General features: G+C 35.2%; 1 long non-coding RNA gene across 1 annotated transcript in view; it reads left to right on the top strand.

Moving 5' to 3' along the window:
* Positions 1–6,411, top strand: part of LOC146996743 (uncharacterized) — a 46,261-nt gene extending 39,850 nt beyond the window's left edge. Inside the window, exon 2 of the long non-coding RNA XR_015041637.1 lies at positions 5,612–6,411. This is a non-coding gene — a long non-coding RNA (uncharacterized LOC146996743). The remainder of the gene's footprint in view (positions 1–5,611) is intronic.
* The last annotated feature ends 4,052 nt before the right edge of the window (positions 6,412–10,463 follow it).

Consider the following 10,463-nt stretch of genomic DNA (forward strand, 5'->3'; position numbering starts at 1 on the left):
CCAATGAGAAAATGACCTGGTGTTAATGCCTCTAAATCATTTACATCGGAAGATAAGGGAGTAATAGGGCGAGAATTTAAGACAGACTCTATCTGAGTTACTACAGTTAATAACTCCTCGAAAATCAACCTTGCATTACCTACAATCCGCTTTAAGTGATATTTCACGGATTTTATTCCAGATTCCCATAGTCCACCAAAATTAGGTGCCCGTGGGGGAATAAACTTCCATACTATTCCTTCTTCACCTAAATAATCTGCTAATTTTTTCTCAGGATTTCTAATTAAATTGTTAATTCTTTGCAATTCGGCATTTGCGCCAACGAAGTTTTTTGCATTGTCTGAGAAAATGATTGAGCATTTTCCGCGCCTAGCAATAAATCTCTTTAAGGTGGCAATAAATGCGTCAGTGGTGAGATCACTCACTAGTTCGAGATGCACTGCCTTTGTTATAAGGCAATTGAAAAGAGCTAAATATACCTTATGAAGAGTTCCTTTCCTCTGTCCCTTGTACCTAATAAAAAATGGACCGCAAAAATCGGTGCCGACATGATTAAAGGGTGAGCTTGGATTTACGCGCTCTGCAGGTAATGACCCCATAATTTGTTCGATAGTGACTGGTTTATTTTTACTACAAATTATACATTCATGGGTAATCTTTCTAGTTAAATTCCTACCTTGTAATGGCCAAAATTTCTGTCTCATAAAGCACAATAATGCTTGCGAACCTACGTGTAAATATTTCCGATGATAATGCTCAGCAATCAACTTAGTTAGTTTGCATTTAACAGGCAAATTTATTTGATGTTTTTGTGAAAACATTACATTGGCCCCTTGTAATCGGCCTCCTACTCTCATTACATTATTTGCATCCAAAAAAGGGTTCAAAGAAAGTAAATTACTTTTATTATTAATGGGTTTACCTTGTGCGAGGGAGTTGTAATCTGAATAAAAACTACATTTTTGAACCTCTCTTACTAAAAAGGATTCTGCCTCATTTAACTCCTTTGAACTTACTCCTCCTGTTCTTCTCTGTGCTCCTTTCTGTTTTGCACACCTAGAGTTCCAAATGAACCTGAAAATATAACTAACAATACGTAATAATTTTAAATAATTGTTAGTGATATCTAGGATATTATCAATAAATTTTGAAGGCAAAGTGCATAAACAAGCAATGTCAGTTCTTTTTCTCAGTTCATTAGAAAATGTCTCTGTTTTTTCTAATTGTTCAAAGTCAATGTTCTTGTTAGGTATGACACCTTCACTCAAGAATGGAGGACCTTTCCACCACAGATCAGCATCATGCAGCTTGTCAAAATTCAGTCCTCGGGAAATAAGGTCTGCCGGGTTCTCCTCTGAACGCACATAATTCCACTGGCATGTCTGTGTTAGCTCTTGGATCTGCAACACTCGATTAGCAACAAAAGTTTTTAGTACATGCGGAGGATTCTGAAGCTATGCTAACACTATGGTTGAGTCACACCACAGACATATTTTACTGATGTCCAATTTCAATAAAGGCACCACCTTTGCAACAAGCTGTGCTAGCAGTACAGCTGTGCAGAGTTCCAGTCGAGGTACTGTCAGCGGTTTTAGTGGAGCTACTCTGGACTTGCTGCAAAGCAAATGTGAAGATAAATTATTGTCACTTCTACAGTGTAAATAGATGGCTACTCCGTATGCGTGTTCTGATGCATCTGAGAATCCATGAATTTGTATATCAGAAAAACTATCCTGTAAAACATATCTACTGACTTTCAAATTGTTGATAGATTGCATTGAATCAATAAAAAGTTGCCAATCCTTAATTATCCTTTCGGGTAGCGGATCGTTCCAATCAAGCTTCAATAACCAAAGTCTTTGGATGAAGATTTTTGCTTTTGTTATCCCTGGACCAAGCAGTCCTAATGGATCATAAATGCGAGCAATATCAGACAACACTGTTCTCTTTGTGTAAGTAGTTGGTTTCTTGATGGTTGATTTGTACGAAAAACAATCTGTCTTTGGATTCCATAATAATCCTAAAGTTTTGATGCTCTGATCGTCATCGAAATTACTGAAAGAATATTCCTCTTGTCCATCCGGAAACTGCAAAAGATCAGGATGATTAGCACACCATCTGTGCAGACGCATTCCTCCACGTGATAATAGGTTAATCAATTGCGACTGTAATTCTTTAACCTCTATTAGAGTATGGGCTCCTGTGAGTACGTCATCGACGTAAAAATCCCTGTGTACTATTGGCGATGCTAACGAAAAATTGTTTTTCTCGTCTTCTGCTAATTGATTAAGTGTGCGTGTTGCTAGATATGGTACGTTGGAAGTACCGTAAGTTATAGTCTTCAGTCTATAGACCTTAACTGGTTCTTCTTCACTACTCTTCCATAAGATGCGTAATAAATCTCTTTGATGTTCTTTAATCAAAATCTGACGATACATTTTTACAATGTCTGCTGTGAAGGCAATTTTATGCGTTCGAAATCTGCAAATAATATCAAATAGTTCGTCTTGAACTAACCCTCCATTCAGCAGAATATCGTTTAACGAAATTCCAGTAGTCGTAGGAGCAGTGGCATCGAACACTACCCTAAGTTTAGTGCTAGGTTTCTCGGGCCTGAAAACCCCATGGTGAGGAAGATAATATGAGAAACTAGAGCTATCCCCTTCATAAATTTCTTCGGAATGGCCTAATTCATTATATTCCTTAATGAAATCTTCGTATAAGTGTTTCATTGCGGGATTGCGAGTGAAGCGTTTAAGTAGATAATTCAGCCTTTTGCTAGCGTTTTCTCTCGATTCCCCTAAAAGGCTAAGTCCTTCCTCCTTAATTGGCATTTCCACTACATATCTGCCATCATCTTGCCTCGTGTGTGTACGAAGAAAGTGCTGTTCACAAAATTCCTCTTCCTGACTTTTCACTTTTTTTGCTTCATTAATACATTCAATCTCCCAAAACCTTCTCATGTTGTCAGATAAATCATCCCCATTTTCCACAAACCCACAATAATTATCAACACTGCCTTGCTGCGGCATGCGCACTGACCCGCTAACGATGTATCCAAAAACTGACTGATGGAGAATCAGGTCTTGCATATTTATTCTATTTGTTCCCAGTAAATCAAAAAATATTTCGTTAGATAATAAAACATGTATTTGACCAGGTTTATAAAACTCTGGATCAGCTAAACCAATGAGTTGCAACTGCTTAACATCAGGAATGTTTATATATCTAGCAGGCGTTACGCGAGTTATTTTTGGAACAACAAAAAATTGTAAGGTACGAATAAAATCTCTAGTAGCGTTAGCGATGGTTGCTTTTTCCTTAACACCCATAACTGTACCATTGATACCTGAAATAGAAGCGTTTATTTTTCTTTTCTTCAAATTCAATAACTCAGCACCTTCTTTAGTAATGAAATTATTTTGAGAACCGGAATCCAGCAAGGCTCTCAGCGAGATAAATTTTCCATCATTACCCTTAACGAAAATAATTGCAGTTGAAAGTAGAACTTGTTTATTAAAAGAACTGGAAATATTCAGCGCAGTACCGTTAATGGACTTTGCTTGGTTGGTTTCATTAGTGTCACTAACCTTTTGGCTGCTTGCCATTGGAGTAAATGTATCAGCATTTGGAGAAAGATTACTGCTTAATTTATTAGTCTTGTTTGTGATTTGATTCGATGTGCCATTTGCTTTATCGAAATTTTCTTCATTTCGATCAAAATGTAAGAGCGAATTGTGAAATTTCTGACATTTTCTGCATGTATTAGAACTTTTACAGTCCTTGATTGTGTGGACCGAAGATAAACAATTGAAACATAGTTTTTTTGTCTTTACAAATTCAAATCGTTTCTTGACTGTTAGATTTAAGAAATGCGCACATTTCAACAATAAATGATCAGCTTTACAATAATGACAATTTTTTGAATTTTCCGAAAGTGATGTAAGAGCTTTGGTATTAAATGAACGTTTCGATTCCCCATGCGGAGGTTTGTAATGTGATAGGGTGCGAGCGTGTTCCTTCAAAAAACATGTCAGTTGTTTAACCGTTCCTATCTCGTCTTTTTTAAGTGACCTTTCCCACCAACAACGAGTATTTCTATCCAACTTTTCAACTAATAAATAAACAATTAACGTGTCTGAAAATTCTTCCACCTTTTGCTCCAATGCTTCCAAGGATCGTAAACATTCATGCACCTTATCGATAAATTTTAAAAGCGACGAAGTAGAATCACTCGTTTGAGGTATAGAAATTAATTTCTTTATGATAGAATTGATCAAATCTTTTTTGTTGCAATAGCGATCAACCAACAGATTCCATGCTATGTCATAATTCGAATGTGAAATTGGAATGGACTGAATAATATTTAAAGCGTCTGCCTTACACGAACTCTTTAAATATTGCAATTTTTGCGCATTAGTTAATTTGCTATTTTTATGCACAGCTGCGGAAAATAAATCCTCAAATTCAATCCATTCTTCGATTTTCCCACTAAATATTGGAAGAGACAATTTAGGTAATTTTATATCCGAAACAATTATGTCTTTACTCGAACCGTTTTCATTTGAGCAGCTATTTCTTTGAGAACGGATCTCAGAAATTTTTCTTTTAATTTTCAAATGAATTTCATCGAGATTATCTACTACATTTTCCTTTTCCTTAATGAATTCGTCAGTGTCCTTTTCTTCACAATGTGCAAATAAAGAATCGAAAATGTTACTTAATTCCTTTTTAAATTCTAATATTTTTGATTCGTATAACTCCAATAAGGAAATATCTGCTTCATCCACTGTAGAATTTACCTTATTTTCAAACTTTCTGATACTGCATTTTAAACTTTTTTTGTTAGCTTTAATCGCTTTCAATTCACTCATCATGAACAAATAAATAATTTATCACTTACCGTGATTGCAGATTTCTCGACAGCAACACCGGAAATGAACGATGACCCAGTATCCAATCTTAATTGCGTAATCCACACGAAAACGAAAGCATTCCAAACACTCTATATGAAGTTATCCGTAATACAACCAAACGAAAATATTACAAATGTTCTAAAAAGTTAATTTTAGCAACGATGTCTTTTACCTGTGGCTCGGCGGGCCATAAAGTGTTCATGCGACGCGAGCGTTGTTATACAACAATTTCAAATTAACTAGAAGTGGACTGTACTAAATATTTTATTCGACAACTTTATTCAAATGCGTGTCATCTTTCAAGCGATGACTTACTACTAACAACAACAGCAATAAAAAATAAAACTGAGTAAGCGTTTACAGGGTTGCTGTAATGAACATCTGTGCCATGCAAGGCGCCAAGAAGAGAAAAAATGACGTAATCTTACAGTTAAATGGTCTTAATGACTTAACATTATTTAAAGTCTATATTTATGCATTGCAATTTTATTTTTGAGCATGTAAAGTAGCATGTCTTCTATTTGTTTGTATTACGAAGTTTGTAATAAAGTTTTTATTTGTTGGCCCCGCCAGAAAGTCTTCTTTTACATATCAGTTGTAAAATTTGTTACTTCTTGAATTGTATAATTTCAGTTTAATTGAAATTAGTATTGTGGTTGGACTATTGTTTAACTATTGTGGTTTGTTGTTTCAAGGACACAGAAGTGCCCGTTTATGTTGAGCAAGAGTACACGTCTCCTGAACCAGTCAATAAAAGGCTTCTGTTCTCTTCACGGACCAGTCCAGGTTCACACTGGAGAGTGATTTAGGTCGTCAGCTGATTTGAAAGGGACAACGCACCAGATACAACCAATCCCACATTGTGGAAAGACACAGTTACAGAGCTGGTGGAATAATAGTTTGGGCTGGGATCTCTCTCTCGGTGGTCACACTGACTGCATGTGTTCCATGGAGGAACTTTGACCGGTGTGAGATATCAAGATGAGATCCTTGATCAATGTCCGCCCATATGCCGCTGCTATTAGTCCTGAATTTCTTCTGATGGACGACAATGCGCGACCGCACCGAGCTCGGGTTGCTGAAGAATATCTTTAGGGTCACGGAATGGAGCGTATGGAATGGCCAGCTCAATCCCTAGACCTGTATCCAATACAGCATCTTTGGGACTACCTTGGGAGATAGGTTGCTGCTTTATGTTCTCCTCCAAGGTCGTTAGATGAGCTTGAACAAGGATTGCTCGGTGTCTAGTCGTTGCTTTCCATTTCACAGACCAACAACTTAATTGACAGCATGGAATGTCGCCGCCAATGTACCCATTTTCGTAATGTTATCACCCCATTTTACCTCAAAAAAATATGTATACTGTTTCTCAACCTGAGCTGTTTCTCCAAGACTGGATTTCTCTACCAAGAGTGCAATTTTTTGTTGTAATTTATGTTCGTATTGAACTTTAGAAACATTTTATGTTGCATTCATTAAAGAACTGTTAAGTTAACATGCCCCGTAAATTTCTTGTTTGTTGCTTTGTTCTCACATTAGACACAACATGCTGTTCCTTAACTTTTGGAGAGCAGTGTACTACATACTCAGGGCTTAAATTGAGCGAGTGTCCAGCTGAACTATTTCTTAGTTTTTTTTTTGAAAGAAACTGTAATTCCAATCAAAACCCCAAATAAGACGAAGTATTGGTATTTTATTTTAACCACTTACCATTATTTAAAATTTATTTGTTTAAATTATCACGTTATGAAATTTTAATTTTACTAGGGATCCCGCACTTCTAATTTCAGAAGTTATGCCCTCCTTAGTCCTCAATGCCCCTATACTTAAATATGCCCTCAAGAGCAATGGCACTTATGCACATGCCTCTCAGTGCACCAGGGCTCGGCCTGTTCAGGTCATAATAGCAGTATAATACATCATATTAACAATTAAAGAGTAATACAAGAGAAATCCCTTTAGGCAGAATGAATATCTTGCCTTTAACCATGAATAACACATGTTACGTGATACTTTTAAGAAGTGACCACGAACAAATTAAATTTTCTTCAAGTCTAGCACAAAACATTCATTGCATTGTGCGAAAAATGGAATAACCCTTATTTCTTACTATGACTGGTAAAAAGGTCATGTGGAATAATATATACAGTCAAAAGTCGTTAATTCGGACACCCATAATCCGGAATGATCTATAATCCGCACCTAAAAGCTACAATCTTTCTGCGCATGCGTCGCGTTGACGCATGCGCGTAAGACCTTTACCGCTGCGAATTTGCGTGTGCGCAAAATACGTTTACGAATGCGCGTTTAATGTATAACGGATGGGATAAGCTAAGCTAAAATTATCTAATTATCTATTTCAGTTAATGTTGTAGATTGCGTTGTTCCTTAATCTTCGAATTGGATCCGGATTATTATTTTTTGCAGACTGTTAGAGCAATTTTATAAAAGTAAGCTTGAACTTTCGATTATGTCAAATAGAATTTCCGATATATATTTACTAATATGTAAAGGATATACAAAGCAAAAGTATCTTTCGGAATCCATTAAACAAAAAATGGAATTGCTGCAAAAAATGGATAAAGGCATATTCTTTGTTTATATAAACTTTAACGTTTGTTTATCTTTAACGCCCCAGCGGCGTGCAATGAATTGGAAGTTGATTTTGTCAGCACTATCCTTACCTTAAGGGCAGATGTTTTTATTTTATTTGGCTTATAATTGATTACTCAATGTAGTATTTCATCTCGATGTACTCAGTCTATATGATTTAAATCAAATGCCTCGTCATTATAATTCGCTTCCGATAGCGAAGAAAGTGACATAGGTTATTGAAAACGAAAAAATTTCGATTGACAAATTGGTCGGTATTCTCGACACAGCAATTATAAGACTTGAACAGCGGAACTTTGTAACTAAACAAGAAATTATGTCTGTTTAATAAAACTAAAGAGAAAGTATTATCACATAAAAAACGAAGCAACTGAAACAACTTACATTGAAAGAAATGTTTAATAAAGTAAACAAATAAATATTAAGCTTTTTTTTGTAAATTTTGATACCCTTTAGATCATAATTGTTCTTTATTTCGTAAATTACGGTTTCATATTTTTACTTTTATAATTTCTGCATGCCATTTTACCAGATTTAAACTGATGATCTATAATCCGGAAAAATCGATAATCTGGAATCACCGAAGTCCCGACGAGTCCGGATTAACGACTTTTGACTGTAGTAAATAAAACATACAAATGTTATCCAATGAAATGCATGAAATTTATTTATCAATTCGAGTTCATCTAAAACATTTAAAATATTAAAAATATTCTATAGAAAAAAAAATTTCATCCCGGGAGAAATAAGAAAAATATAAAGGAAAAATTTAATTGCACATCATTAGCCCTATTTAGTTTAATATTATCTTCGAACTCGCTTATAATCTACTTAATCAAATTTACTTCATTAAAGGTATTTATGAAAGGTTTTGCAGAACAAAATATTAACCAACATATTGCATATTTAAAAAACAAAAACAAAAAAACACATTAGCAAAATTTTTAGAAGGATGACCAACATTCAACTTATAACATACAAGTAATCGTTTGTTAATTTATAACTATTGCACTAATTTATTTCTTCCAATGAATTTTTTCTTAGTAGCAGAAACGGGAATAATAAAATCTCAATCTCAGATTTCATTTTTCTTTTAGTTAACTTCAAATTTCCTTAACATCATTTCATTAACAAGGAAAAACTCCATAAGCTACTGGATAGAACAACCATTCTCTTAAACTGATCAAATTAACTAGGCAACCCAAACTTTCTCCTAACATAGTAAAGAACCAAAATTTTAATTTCTCAATTAATTAAGGCTGAAAGTGAAACTAATATAGAATAGTACGAATAGATTATGACTAAACAAAAATTTAAAAAAAAAGACATCTTTCTTTCCTGTTGCGTCCAGGATAATTCATTATGACTTAACTCCTGAAGACCAGAATTTAAATAATAAGATCACCGCCACAGGCACCGGCAAACTGGAGAATCTGAGTCCAATGATGACCGTCCTCCGAGAAGTGAGACTGAAAATCTTCTTTTCCGCAGGTCACAAGGAATGAAATCGGAACGTTAGATGGCAAAAATATCCCGTAAGAATTCCCGCAGCAGACAGATGAAAGCAGAGATGAATACTTTCCAGATGACAATTGATGAAAGTAGCAGGTAGATTCATAATACTCCTGCAGCCGACAGGTGAAGGTAGAGACGAACTCTTTACAGAAGACAACTGATGAATTTAGCAGAAAGATACATAATAATCCCGCAGCCCACAGGTCTAGGTGGAGACGAACTCTCTACAGAAGAAAACTGATGAATTTAGCAGAAAAATGCATAATAATTACTGGAACTGTTTTTCTTTTTTTTCTTTTTTTTCTTTAGCTAACGAATCTAATATTACACAATTTCTTCTTAGGTAAATGATTAGCAGTAAGCTTCCTTAAGGGGAAGCATGACTAAGCAAAAAAAATTTGTTCTTGGGGCTCCAAAGCTAACGCCTCTCATCTCCAAGCCAAGGAGGCACTAACCTAACAGAGAACAGCAACCAAGAGAGCATGAAAATCGAGCAAAAGTGAAAGCACAAGAGACCGAAATTCCCGCCTGCAACTTCTTTTAGATATGAAGAGATTATCACATTGTCACTAGAAATTGTGAAAACATCAGTTTTTTTCAACCACCGCCTTACACACTGTAAAATTTCTCCTTTTTCCAAGGCGTTAAACTAGCCACAAATTCAAGCGTCCCAAGTGACCGCCAAATCATAACCAGCTGTGAAGGCTTAACTGGCAAACCTATCTCACCTCCATTAGAAATCCCTTATCAGTGAAAGCAAGAGAGTTAGAAATCTTGCTAAAAGCTGCGTCTTTTACAATTCCTTCCCCCACATTCTCGATGCAATGAAAAATGGAAAATTTAGTTAAATAATTTATTGTATCTTAAAATCTGTTAAAGCTAGTTTCTTGAAAGTGATTTTAAATTTTGAAGAGCTAATTTTTCTACTTCCAATGGTATAAGTTATGAATAGGTAAACTTAAGTAATATAAAATCAAGATTATTACGTATGAAAAACACCTTATTCCACTGCGTGTTCAGTGCGTTCACAGAATAACAAGTGAAAAGAACGTACATTTCTTAAGTACGAAAAACCCAATTAAAGTTAAACAAATTAGCACAGAGATTGAATAAAATACACATTGTGTAGCATAATTTAGAATATAAATAAAGTAATTTTTAATAAGCTATAAATTAATTGCTTAACAGAATTTGCTACACAACACACAGTTCTAGACAGTAACAAAGACCAAAATGCACATTTGATCTAGTCGCAGAAGTACGAGTCTAAAAACACACAATTCCACATTTCCACCCAATAAGAGGATAACTGAGTTCTTTCAACAGTAAGGAAAAGATAACACATCCTCTGTAACACTTGTACCACTCATCAGGAGTTGTTACACTATCAGATTGCAATGATACGGTGAAAAATCTGCT

Source organism: Stegodyphus dumicola, chromosome 6 (assembly GCF_044657685.1).
Source record: "Stegodyphus dumicola isolate Sdum_Otavi_A_Nest chromosome 6, ASM4465768v1".
Lineage (NCBI taxonomy): Eukaryota > Metazoa > Arthropoda > Arachnida > Araneae > Eresidae > Stegodyphus > Stegodyphus dumicola.